The 12888-nt window shown below is 43.4% G+C and overlaps 1 protein-coding gene across 1 annotated transcript in view; it reads right to left on the bottom strand.

Annotated features, from left to right (window-relative positions):
- Positions 1-12135, bottom strand: part of LARP4B (La ribonucleoprotein 4B) — an 87958-nt gene extending 75823 nt beyond the window's left edge. Inside the window, exon 1 of the mRNA XM_060293700.2 lies at positions 11888-12135. The gene's annotated coding sequence lies outside the window, so the exon portion shown is untranslated. The remainder of the gene's footprint in view (positions 1-11887) is intronic.
- Between the last annotated feature and the right edge of the window lie 753 nt (positions 12136-12888).

Genomic DNA, 12888 nt, shown 5'->3' with positions numbered 1-12888 from the left:
AACCAGAAACCTGCAAATAAATTTCTAACCCCTTCTCTCACATAAGCTTATACCTCCTCACCTCTACTGTCACTAAACTGTTCCAGTAACCATGATCTTTGCACAGAATGACTACCTCAACCTCCTAGGTCTTCCCCGTCCCACCAATCCTTCCGCAGAATGACACTCCTGAAACAGGAGACCTGCATCCCACCCTCAGCATACACCCACCACGCAGGCACTCAGGACACTGGGACACCAACCAGACAGCCCAGTTGGAAATGTCACTCCCCATGCTCTCCACAAAGCCTGAGTTGCAAACCCTTTACACGCAGCGAGGCAGCCATCTCTCCAGTACTGGGAGGGTGGGAAAGTATCTACTTTCTTGACCGCTGTATCCTGATACAGTACCCAACAGAGCATAATCTCAGGAAATGTGTTTAATCATCTCATCTTTCATGCACTAAACATGTGGGAGGAAATTCCTAGTATTTAAAATATAAAGCTCAGAAAATGAGATGACTCCAAGTGAAAGCTTCTGTTGCTGAATATTCCAAATGATGTGTTAATGTGGGAAAAGGCAACATTCTTAGATCACAGTAAAATTACTTTGAGTTCACTTTCATTTTATTTTAGATACTCTCTAGGTTTTGTATATGTGTACATGTGTGTACATACATGTAAGTGTACACTTGGGATCTGAACATACAGAAGAGTTAAATACAAAGTGATGTTGGCAATAAAAAATTACATTTAATTATCAAAATGACAACTCACAGAAGAAACTCCTAAGCGGCAAACACACAAAACCTATTATTTGTATTGAAAGTAGAGGTCAGGACTTCCCTGGTGGCTCAGTAGTTAAGAATCCGCCTGTCAATGCAGGGGACACAGGTTCGATCCCTGGTCCAGGAAGATCCCACATGCCACGGAACAACTAAGCCCATGTGCCACAACTACTAAACCTGCGCTCTAGAGCCTGTGAGCCACAACTACTGAGCCCGCACGCCACAACTACTGAAGCCCACGTGCCTAGAGCCTGTGCTCTGCAACAAAAGAAGCCACCTCAATGAGAAGCCTGTGCACCTCCAAGAAGAGTAGCCCCCGTTCGCTGCAACTAAAGAAAGCCTGCATGCAGCAATGAAGACCCAACACAGCCAAAAATAAATAAATTTAAAAAAAAAGAAAGTAGAGGTCAAAGATCCTTCTGAAAGTATGCTGAAAGTTATGACTCCTTTCACTGGAAAAATGGACATACACTAGAAATGTTAAACACAAACCCAGGAGCTCAAGGATTCCCTCCTCACCCCAAGTCCACCTATGACATCAGGCTGGGCGTGGGATGAGGACAGTAAGAGCAGTGACCCCCACCCAGCAGGTGGTGAGCATATTTAGGGCCTGTCAGCACAGAGCATGTGCTCAAACAAGTGCCAGCAAACAACCAGGCACCGGCTCCAGGGAGCTATGAAACACAGAGATCTCCCACTTTGCCAAAGTTTGCTTGTACGAAAGGCCTATGTTAGTACCCGTTTTTGCTAACCAAGAGACCTGAAGAGAACTTTTGCTTTTGCGAAAATCAAAAATGGCGGCTTGGCAGCTTTCTGCGTTCGTTTTGCAGCAGTTACAGAGGCATCGCTCACTAGAGCAGTGAGAGCAGCCTCGCTGAGCTTCTTCCCCCGCCACACTCAGCATCTCAGCACCCAGCCACCTGGCTGCGAGCTGCGTCTGTGAGCATCTGGGCTTTACCTCCATCTATTCTCTGCCTCCCTTAACAAGATGTGTCCTAAGGTAACTGCTTCTTTGCTTTATACCATTTTGGCTTATGGAAGGTTCCAGAGGAGTGCTCCACTTCCGAATAGGACAGCAGGGACACCCATACCACATTGTACTCAGAAAGTAACAGCCACTGAGTCCAAGCACAGAACCTAATCACGATCCTCAAAGATTAGGTTTGACAATTGAACACGCTTTCATGTTTTCCAAAATGACTGTGCAAATCAGTTAATATTAAAATACATCAAATACCCCCTAACATGAAGCATTCCTTACAAAAATGATACCATGTTTGAAAAAAGAATTTATGTTCCACAGTTATAATTCAAAAGCATGTACTACTTTGGATAATCTTTCAATTTGATATTCCAACATAATACCATCTCCATTTTGTAAGTAACTGGATCACAAGTCCTAGCCCACTTAGGATTACAGTTCAACAGACGATGAAACTAATAACATCACCATAAAAGTTCCAAGCCAACTATGAGGATCAGAATCAGCTCCAATAATTTTGAATTACTGCTCAGCAAGGTAAATGACCTTCTCTCAGACTTCTGTTGTGGGCTACCCCTGACCTAAACAATCATCACTATAAAACAACTATTAAAACTTTTTAATTAAAGCCAGCATTTCTGATGATTAGCTATGCTGTGTTTATTGCTCTCAAATCTATCAGGTTACTGGACCTAAGACACCTTTATGCAAGACACCTATGCTTTCTGAGAATTGGGCACTATTTGCAGTGGACTTGGAAACAAGAAGTTAGGCAAATCCCATTTTCTGCTCTTCTCTCTTGTGTGATATAAGGTACCTGTCTCCAGGCCTCAGTTTCCTAAACAGTAAAACAGATGTTCCTAAACAGTAAAACAGATGTTCCAAAGAACAAATGGGGAAAAAAGCAGCAAGGGCTTTGGGTCACCTGAATTACAAGTCCAATACACTGCGGAGGATGACCTGCGCTCAGGTCTCCGTTTAGGAAAGCTGCAGGCTATGGAGGTGTGAAATCACTGGGCACACGGCAGGAAGGAACACAAATAGACAAGGTCGAACTGAAGGCCTGGAGAGGTGCTCAGAGCTCTGGAGCCCGCCCTCCTCTTCACAGAAAGGTGGTGGGTGTGAACACAGGGGCTGCTGCTTCCAAAGCCTGAAGGCAGAGCCCTGCACCGGGGTGCGGATGTTAAGGTCTAAATGCTTTAGGAAGGAAACCACTGAATTTAAATGAATTTTCCTTAGACTATTTCTCAAAGACGAGTCTGAATATATGATACAGACAAAAGACCTGTTAGCGCCTTCCTAACAGGAAGGATTTTAAATGGATTAAAGCTAATAGGTTAAATTATCTAAAATGGCAAACAAAACCCTTAATTTTCCTGGAGTAAAAACATTAATTCAATGTTTTAAAAAGCACAGTTTAATGGCTGCTTTACAAATCTGCTTTAAAAACATAACAATAAAATGCTGACTTAAAATTCTATAGGATACATAAAACTAACACTTTCACCAATTTCAATTTTTCTTTTGAAATTCCACTGTTAAGGGTATAACTTGAAAAGTATCCTACTGAGTTCTATTAATAGGGGACCGAAGTTATAGTCCTCACTCTGCCACCAGCCAACTAGCTGTATTTCTAATTAATTTTACTACTGTGGGTTTCAGTCTCTGAATCTTTAGAGCTTTAAAACCCTCACACTACAACTGTAATACTACACAATTTTTCTGGCAGTTATTTTCAGAAACTATTATCAAATCTCAGTTAATAAAATAATGTAGACCAAAACTCAAAGTCTCAGAAAATGACTTACTTCAAAGTGTTATTTCATTCACACCAAACATTACATGAATAGTCAAAAAGGATAAAAGGTTTCCCTCTCAGTCTTATAATTCCAGGCAGGTAACAACGGCACTGATAAAAACAAACTACTCGGGCTTCCCTGGTGGCGCAGTGGTTGAGGGTCCGCCTGCCGATGCAGGGGACACGGGTTCGTGTCCCGGTCCGGGAGGATCCCGCATGCCGCAGAGCGGCTGGGCCCGTGAGCCTTGGCCGCAGAGCCTGCGCGTCCAGAGCCTGTGCTCCGCAACGGGAGAGGCCGCAGCAGTGAGAGGCCCGCGTACAGCAAAAACAAAAACAAAAAAACCAAACTACTCCATGTAACTGGATTAAGGCTGATTACGTGTATTGTTAATTATTAAACACTTAGTACACTTATTCTTCACCAATTATCAATAAACCTACCTAACCTCACCCCCACGCACCAAACTGTAAATTGGAAGTTAATGATCTAGCTTTCATTTGCCCCACTCAGAATATTACCTAACATAGTAGTCCCTCCCTATCCGTGGTTTGCTTTCCATGCTTTTGGTTACCCAGGGTCAACCATGGTCCAAAAATATCAAGTGGAAAATCCCAGAAATAAACAATTCATAGGTTTTCAATTGCGCGCCATCTGAGTAGCACAGCCCAATCTTGCACTGTCCCACCCGGGACATGACTCAACCCTTTGTGCAGCTCGTATCCTACCCATTAGTCACTCAGCAGCCAGCTGGCTATCAGATCAGCTATCACAGTCTGGCAGTGCTGGAGTTCAAGGGACCCTTATTTTATTTAATAATTGCCCCAAAGTACAAGAGTAGTGATGCTGGCAATTTAGATATGCCAAAGAGAAGCTGTGAAGTGCTTCCTTTAAGTGAAAAGGTAAAAATTCCTGACTTAATAAGGATAAAAATTGTGTGCTAAGGTTAAGATCTATAGTACGAACACTGAAAATTGTGAAGGAAAAAGAAATTCGTGCTAGTTTTTCTGTCGCACCTCAAAGTGCAAAAGTTATAGCCACAGTGTTTGATAAACGATTAGTTAAGATGGAAAAGGCATTAAATTTGTACAATAAGGTACTTTGAGACCACATTCACATAACTCCTATTATGGTATATGGTTATAATTGTCATATCTTATTATTATTGTTAATGTCTTACTGTGCCTAATGTATAAACTTTATCCTAGGTATGTATGTATAGGAAAAAATTATATAGGAGTTATGGCACTATCCGCAGCTTCAGGCATCCACTGTGGGAATGTATCCCCCACAGACAAGAGAGGACCGCTGTAATATGACTTGTGGCCATACAGTGAATTTGGGGAAACACCTGATCTATGGTTTTTTATCTTGAGCTGTAATCTTGCGATTTCACGAAAAACTTATAACTACATTAACAGATTAAAAACCTCCACAATGACAATCAAACACACTCTCAACATTCTAAACTTCAAAGAACAGTATGCTAAGAGTGTCCATGACTGAAAATACTAAAATTTATGGTCATTTTAGGATCCCAAGCCACTCTTTTGTAGGAAAACATTTCACTCTAAACTGAAAGTTTCGCCAGGTCACAGAGACTTTCAAATTCTATCTGTGTGCCTGAATGCTTCTGCAATTTTATTTGGTGATCCTATTTTCTACTTCCGGTCCTTTCATGTTTAGGATTAGCTCTCCTGCACTGAGCCCTGAAAGATAATGATTTCAGCAGAATAAAGGAAAATTTGTCAATGTATACAAAGAAATAGGAAGAGCTGTGAAAAACTAAGGGCCACACACACAGACAGCAAGTACTACGTATGAGCTACTTTAATCACTGCATCCTTCTGTCCTCACCAGCTGCCCTTCCCCTGCCTAGATATTTAAGGTGTGAAGAAGCAAACACTGCTGACTCATAGTTACTCACTTGTACAATGGTCTGTACTCCAAGGGAAATGGTCTGTACGAAGGGAAACTAGAAATAGCATTCTAGTCTGACACCAAACATCACTGGAGATACAGATATGAATCCAAAAGGAACATGGACCTTACAATAATGCCAGAGAAAGGTTTATCCCAAAAGGTTTCCACACTGAGCTTCTGCACTAAATGACAACCAGCATACCATAAAAGTACAAGCAAAGATCAAATGCTTTTGCCTTCTAAATACCCAGATTTTTAAAAGGCAACTCTCTCCATGGGGACTTCAAGTCTGCTTTTAAAGGCTGCTGTTATTCCCTGACCATGGGAGTTGTGAGAAGCCAGGCAGCAATGGATTACAGTACATACTATATGCAGTGTGCTTATGACTGACTGACACACACACACAGACACACACAGTTGACTCAACAACACAGAACTGTGTGGGTCCACTTATACACAGATTTTTTTCAATAAATATGTACTACAGTACTACACGACCCAAGGTTGGTTGAGTCCACGGGTGTGGGACCACAGATACAGAGAGCCAGCTGGAAAGTTCTATTCTTATTTTCAACTGTGCAGAGGACTGGCTCCCCAACCCCTCCGTTGTTCAAGGGTCACCTGTACATGGCAAGGCAGAAATTATACAGATGGCAGAATCTCAACAATGAAATACAGAGACATATGTAATCAACAAACAGAAATAAAAATGTTCAGAAAGTATTAAGTATTTAAAGAAGAGGTTTTAAAGGACTTATTTCCAGAAAAAAATATTTGAAAAGGGAATGTTTAATATATTCAGAAAGAGATAATAATCGAGGCAACTTGTAAATCTATATCCAACTGGTCACTATGTTTTTAATCCCTATATTTTCAAGCTTTGACAATAAAACAAAGCTTTTTGAAATCTGAAAACAAAATGTTCTCATTTTTCAGAGATGTTTCTAAAAAAGGAATCTGTTAATTAGTCTGCCTTAATAAAAGCTGAAATAACAAATATACTTTATACTTTAAACAAGTATACTTTAAACAAGTGACAAAAGCTAGCAGGTTTGAGGCCTATTTTTAAAGTATTTTTTAAACACACATGATTATGTGTAAGACAAATGAAAGGGGTTCTAAGCAACCTATTCTTCATTTAGACCAGGGCTTGGACTGTTCCACTGTGACAAACACAAGTGTAAGCAAGAGAGCTTGCCACCCTGGGGCCAAGTAAAACCAGTCTGTATGCATCCATTCCTCCCCTTCGACACAAGTCTCTGTAAAGCAGAAGGATTGCTTAAAAAGGCAATTCTGGTCTTGGAATACTCCTGTTTCAAACCCTCTGACTGCTTCTCACTGTTCTTAGGATAGAAAGCACAATTCTCACCCATGCCAGGAGCTCCAGACCCTGCAGGACCCCGCTGCTGCCTTGCCCACCCCATCCCTGTCGCCAGCCTCTCCGAATCAGTTCCTAGCTCAGAGTTTTTGCACCATTATCCTCTGCCTAGAAGGCTCCCTCCCCTTGCCCAATCCCTCAAGGTCTACATGACAACCTCCCAGCACAACATTATCTGTTTGTCTCCCTGCCTCAGTGGACAGAAAGTTCCAGAGAGGAGGGCAATTTTCTCTTTTGTTCACCATTACAACCCTGGGATTTACTCAATTATTTAGTGCATACTGTTTTCTAAGGTCTGGGTTCATACCAATGAACAGAAGAGACAGAAACCCTCAACTTCATAGGGTTTACATTCAAGTACAAGAAGACACAAGGTACGTAAAATACAGGAATTACATGGCATGTTATAACGTAGTAGTAAGTGCTACAAACAAAAATAAAGCAGGGAAGGGAGATGAGGGATGTCCACCACACACCACACTACAATAAACTCGACTGTCCTAACGGGACTGCTCAAGGAAGCGTGGAGTGGAGAGTCCTAAAGAAGTTTCACGTACAGAGGGTTCAAGATTCCAAAAATGCTGGTCTACTTTACTTTAAATAAAACAATTCACTGTCTTAATTCCTTCTAGACCACAAGCCTTAGAGAAAAGTTCTGGTATCATTCATCTTTGTACTGCTAATGTGTGGTTGATCAAAAATACCCGCTCAAAAAAGGAATGAATGAACTCTCCTCTTTCCTCTCAGTGGCCCTGCTCTGCACCAGGTCATGGAGCAATGATTCTCAAAAGGGAATAAAAAATTGAAAAATCCACTGAAGTTTAAAAATACATTTTCACTATTGTAATTGCTTTGTTTTTGGCTAATATAATTTGTTTTCATTTCAAAGCAAAATAAAGAAGGTAAGAAATATTGTTATCAAAAGGGGCACATTTTTAAAGACTGAGAAAGAATATCATCTAGAGGTCACGTAGTTAAATCACTCCACCTAAAATAGTGTACGTGCTAGATGTAGCTATCAAGTCAGTTAACATTTTGTAAGTAGAATTTTTATGCATTTTCTATTGCATTCTTTTCAAGTAAAAATTTGCATGTTTGTTTATGAAAGCATGCAAATAATTCCTCTAAAACTGAGGTGGGAGGTACCTTATCCCTCTAGTGAAACAAAGTTTCCTCAACATCTGTAGTGCAACACTTGGCCCCGGGCTGGGCAAAGAGATTAGGGACATAAAAGGATCTTGCCCACAAGAAGCTTACATTAATTAATTAGTGCAATGCCTTGGGGTGCTATGGAAACAGAGAAGCACTCAGCATGACATTAAAAATTAAGGCAAGCATTCCTGAAATACCTTTTTAAGGATGGGTTAAGGAGCTAAGTCAAAAAAAAAGAAGAAAAGACCTTCAATTCCAGGCAAAGGAAAGAAAGAGCAAAGACAAGGCCATGGTTTTGGGGAGAGGACTGTGGCCAGAGCAGGCCAACCAAAGGTGGCCCAGCCGGCAAGGAGAAGGCAGAAGTGGCAAGGCCCCTGGGCACTTCTTAGTTAGGCAGGGGACAGTCACTGAGGAGTTTTTACAAAGGGCCTAACAATCAGGATATGCCTTTAAAGCAACCTCTCACTACAGTGTAACAAAAATGGTGTGTGTAAATAAAAGAGCATTTTATTTTTATCACACAAATAAATATCAGCCTAATTTATCAATTTTTAAGCCAAAACTTTTGCATATCAGATTTCATAAATAACATTTTCAGTGAAGACTAAGTCTCACCTCAAGGATTATCAAATTTAAGTTAAATAGGAAATGTCCACCATGTTACAGAATGCACTCTGTGGCCCAGGTCTCACTATAGTAGGGAAGTAGGTCTGACACTAAAGAGGAAACCAGACCATGACAGAAGGCACAAAAGGGGTGGCATCACTCACCTGCAGCCCTTCATGATTACACAGGAACCATGACTGCTTCTCCAAAAAAATGATGAAAAAGTTTATAAAGCACTGAAGGAACAAAAGGTTTGGGGTGGGGGAGGTGAGAAGGAAGGAAACATAAGCTGACTTAATCATTTTGCCTGATCATAAGGAAGACATTTACATGTGGGAAAAATAAAGCGCTAGAACATTAGGGAAAAAAATTTCCATGTTGGAAATATCCTCCTCCTTTCAGTAAGAGAACCTAATGGTTATCTACCTTACAATTCCACATTCTAATAAAGAAATTCATTTTCTAATCAAGATAACTCCAGAAGTAGAGTAGCTCCAAAGATACCAACAAGTGCAACAATTAGGAGCAAAAAGTTCAAACTGAACTAAATTAAAATCAGGTCTGGTGAGTTTAGCCCTCTCAGAAGGCAGTGCCTCCTTTACTAGGTACTCTAAAATTAGCGCTTACAGAAAAAGGAGAACTCTTTACAGGAATAAAGTTTTACAAAGGAGCATAAGCGACCAAACCCTGTAGCAGTGTCTGTTTCTTTTAACAATGCACTTTCCATAAACACAACTTCAGTGCTTGTTTTCTTCTCTCCATTATTAAAAGGTTGAGTCAATGGTCTTATAGGAGGAATTACAAGAATATACATGATTTTCTTGCATTTACCAATCGGGAAAAAAAAATCCTTAAATATGAGAGAACCCTGCAAGAGTACAGCATGTGTTATGAAAGCCTATTTGAAACTTGTGCCTTAAATATTAAGACGAAAACAAATGGAATTTAAAGTAATATAGCTACAGAGCTTTTTGCAATCTCAAGGGACAATCATAAAGAAAACACAAGTTACTAAAATTAGAAGACCTAGGTTATAATCCTAGTTATCACTACAGAAAGTATGAATTCCAGCAGCAGGACACTGAAATTAACAGTGAAAGGAGTTTGTCAGCCACTTGGTTGGTAACATCAACTACAGCTCTATCATTGCAAAAACTTGTAATATTGTTGCAAATCTATGTTAAGTAGTGGGGCTACTTTAAAGCACTGTTTATTGTTATTAACATTAAAAACATGATGTTCCCACCTTGCACTTAAGTATTTTGGAACTGTTTTATGATAGATATATGAAAACTGCTTCATTAAAAACAAGTGATTAAGTAAAATATTTGTTTCCACAGATTTTAAATACGTATTTGTCTAAACATGTGCTTATCTGTGAAAACCATATTAATATCAATAAGTTCTCCAAATCTCAATTTTTTTTAAAGTGCAATTCCTAGGAAACTTAAATAAAATCAAAATCTTCCCTGAACATGTTGCCATTTAATTTTGGCTACTCTTCAACAAAACACGTTAAAATAAATGCCAAGAAACTTCTGTTCTCATATTATCATCCATTTTCTCTCTGGCTCCTACTCAAATATAGTATAAATCCTTTCTCCAACTACACATTCTGTCCTCAGACCTGCTTTCTCTGCCCAGATACATGTGATAAAGAAAAAAAAAATCTGTTAATAAATTTAAACTGACACTCACTAAAAGAATATTGAAAACAGTAATAAGGTAAACACCATTTTCAAAATTCTGAATAAGAATCTGAGTAATAAAAAAAAAGAGCAAAAACAGCCAACATCAATATGTTACAAACAGTCCAATGAGGCTGATGTTATTATAATCCTCCTTTTAGAGATAAAAAAGTGAAGCCCCAGAGGGTAATTTCTAATCAATAAGAAGCCATGTCTCTCTTCACACACCCACTTCTTCATCTTACAAAGGCAACACACATCAACTTTTCAAAATACAGGATGAAATTTATTTCTAACTAAACACAAGTTTCAAAACGAAGTACACAAATCAAACTTATGGTTGAATAATAAACTTGCTAACCTGATGCCTTTCATAAAGTATTCCACCTTAGCAACTCAAGCAAACTTACATCAAGCGATTTCGTAGAGCCTGATTATAAAACTGCCCTTCAGAATATTAAATACAGAGAAAAGTTGACAAGCCACAACCATTTCAACTTCTGTAAATTACCCTGACTGTAAATTAGAGGGAGCCAGGCAGGTGGGGAAGTATGGAAATTGCACACTGCACATATTATCTGACCTCCAAAGAAATGAACGTCACTCTTCCCCACTGTGGTCTTTGCAAACTACAACTCAGAACCTATTTCAAAAGCATTTTAGATACTTAATACAAAATAAGAGACCAGCTAAATGTCATGAGAAAAACTTTAAAAACAAGAAAATAACTTGTATGCTTACAATATTCAAGTTGATATTATCTTTTTCTAAAAACCCTCACACAACCTGATTTCCCTGAAGAGTCCAGGGAACTCTTCCCATTCCTTCAGTTATCCAAAACGTCAAACTTCCACTTAACATTTAGGGCAAGTTACTGAGCAGCCAAAGAGAGGGTCTCAAACGCACAGGATAGCTACCCTACAGATAATCTTCTCAAGTTTCACCTCAGCCTAAATTAAAGACCGTTTTATGTAGAAATGAGGGGGAAGACAAGATGACCTGCACGGAAAGTTGCAATACAAAATTACAGTGAAGTCTGAACAAGTCTTAAGTTTTACGTTCTGATTGGACACGACTGAGAAGCAGGTGGTAAGAGATTCCTGACCTGCCCCTTTCTCGAACACAAGGCGTCTTTAGAATTTTTTCTTACTTCTTCCAGAATCTGCCTCTGCTCAAACCTCTCTGAGGAGAGCGGGACCGTCCCAAGCATACCCGGAGCAACAGGATCCTACTTCCTGGTCCGAGTGACCCGGGCCCTCCCCGCCCGGCCGGCCGCGGTCCCGGGCCCGGGCGGAGGGCAGGGCGAGGCCGCCGCAGTGCGGGCCGGACGGCGGTGCTGCCCGTACCCTACCCCTGCCCCGGCCCCCGAGACCTCGGCCCGGCCCTGGCCGGCCCCAGCCCTGCCCGCCGCCCCGGTCCGCACCCAGACCCCTCTGCCCGCGCCCCGGCCCGGCTACACTCGCTGGGCCCTGCCCGGCCGCGTCCTCCGGGAAGATGGCGGCCCATGACAGGCGGGCGCGGCGCGGGTCCGAGGCGGAGGCCGGGCGCGACGCGTCGGGAGCGGAGCAGAGCAGCCCGCCCGCCGCCGCGCTCACCTGTCAGCACCGCCGCCGCCCGGCCGCCGACCGCCGCAGCCCCGGTGCCCGGCAACCGCGCCACACGCGGACGGGCCGTGAGGGAGGGGCGGAAGCAGGGGCGCGGCCGGCCCGGACGAGCGGCGGGGGTCGGCGCGGCGCGGACTGGCGGCGGGGCGGCGGCAACTCTTTCCCGTTTCGGGCCGAAAAATATCTCAACCTCGCGACTCCAGCACCCCAACGCTCCTTCCCGTTCGCATGAGAACACACAGCTCCCGCTTCCGGGCCCCGCCGGAAGTCCCGCCCAGCGCGCTCCCGCGCCCGCGCGCCCGCGTACTCACCGCCTGGTCCGCCGACTGGCGCTCGGCGCCCTTACGTCATGACGGCACTGCGCCCTGATTGGCCTCGCGCAGCGCCGGGCCCGCCCCCTCCTCCTGGCCTCTCGGTGCTCGTGCCCCTCCCGGCGACGCCTGTGATTGGTGGGGGCGCGCACGCAGCCCCACCCCGCGCACGCTCTCCGTACCGCCCCCGCCGCGACCTGAGGAGGAGGTGCTGTCGGCTGGGACCGCGACCACTGCCCACTTTAGCCGGGGACCGAGACTCCCGCCCCCGGCCTCATCCCGGGACCCTGACCCCGTCACCCCGGGATCGCGACCCCCGTCCCCCTCGGCCCAAGACCCCGACCCCTCCCTCCCCTCATCCCGGGACCGGACCCTCCCCGAGGCCGTCTGGCCATCCGGGTGGTCGGGTCAGGAGAGCCCCCTGAGCGCGCCCGGGAAAAGGGAGAAGGCGGCGTCGCCTGTCCGTGGAGCGGGTGCCCTGGGCCGCTCGTCGGCCAACTCCGTTCTCCGCGGTTTCAGGGGAAATGCTGAAGACTCGGGATGTCTTCCCAAACCCGAGCATGTGCCACCCACCCGACCCATTCTATGGGGAGGAAAAACAAAAGTAAAGTATGTTCACCGGCTTTAATCTTGCTGCCTGATTTCCTGTGTGCCTGCTCCGCTCGGCTGTTGATTATGTAG

The sequence above is a fragment of the Globicephala melas genome, chromosome 2 (assembly GCF_963455315.2).
Source record: "Globicephala melas chromosome 2, mGloMel1.2, whole genome shotgun sequence".
Lineage (NCBI taxonomy): Eukaryota > Metazoa > Chordata > Mammalia > Artiodactyla > Delphinidae > Globicephala > Globicephala melas.
This window is presented reverse-complemented; position numbering and strand designations above follow the sequence as displayed.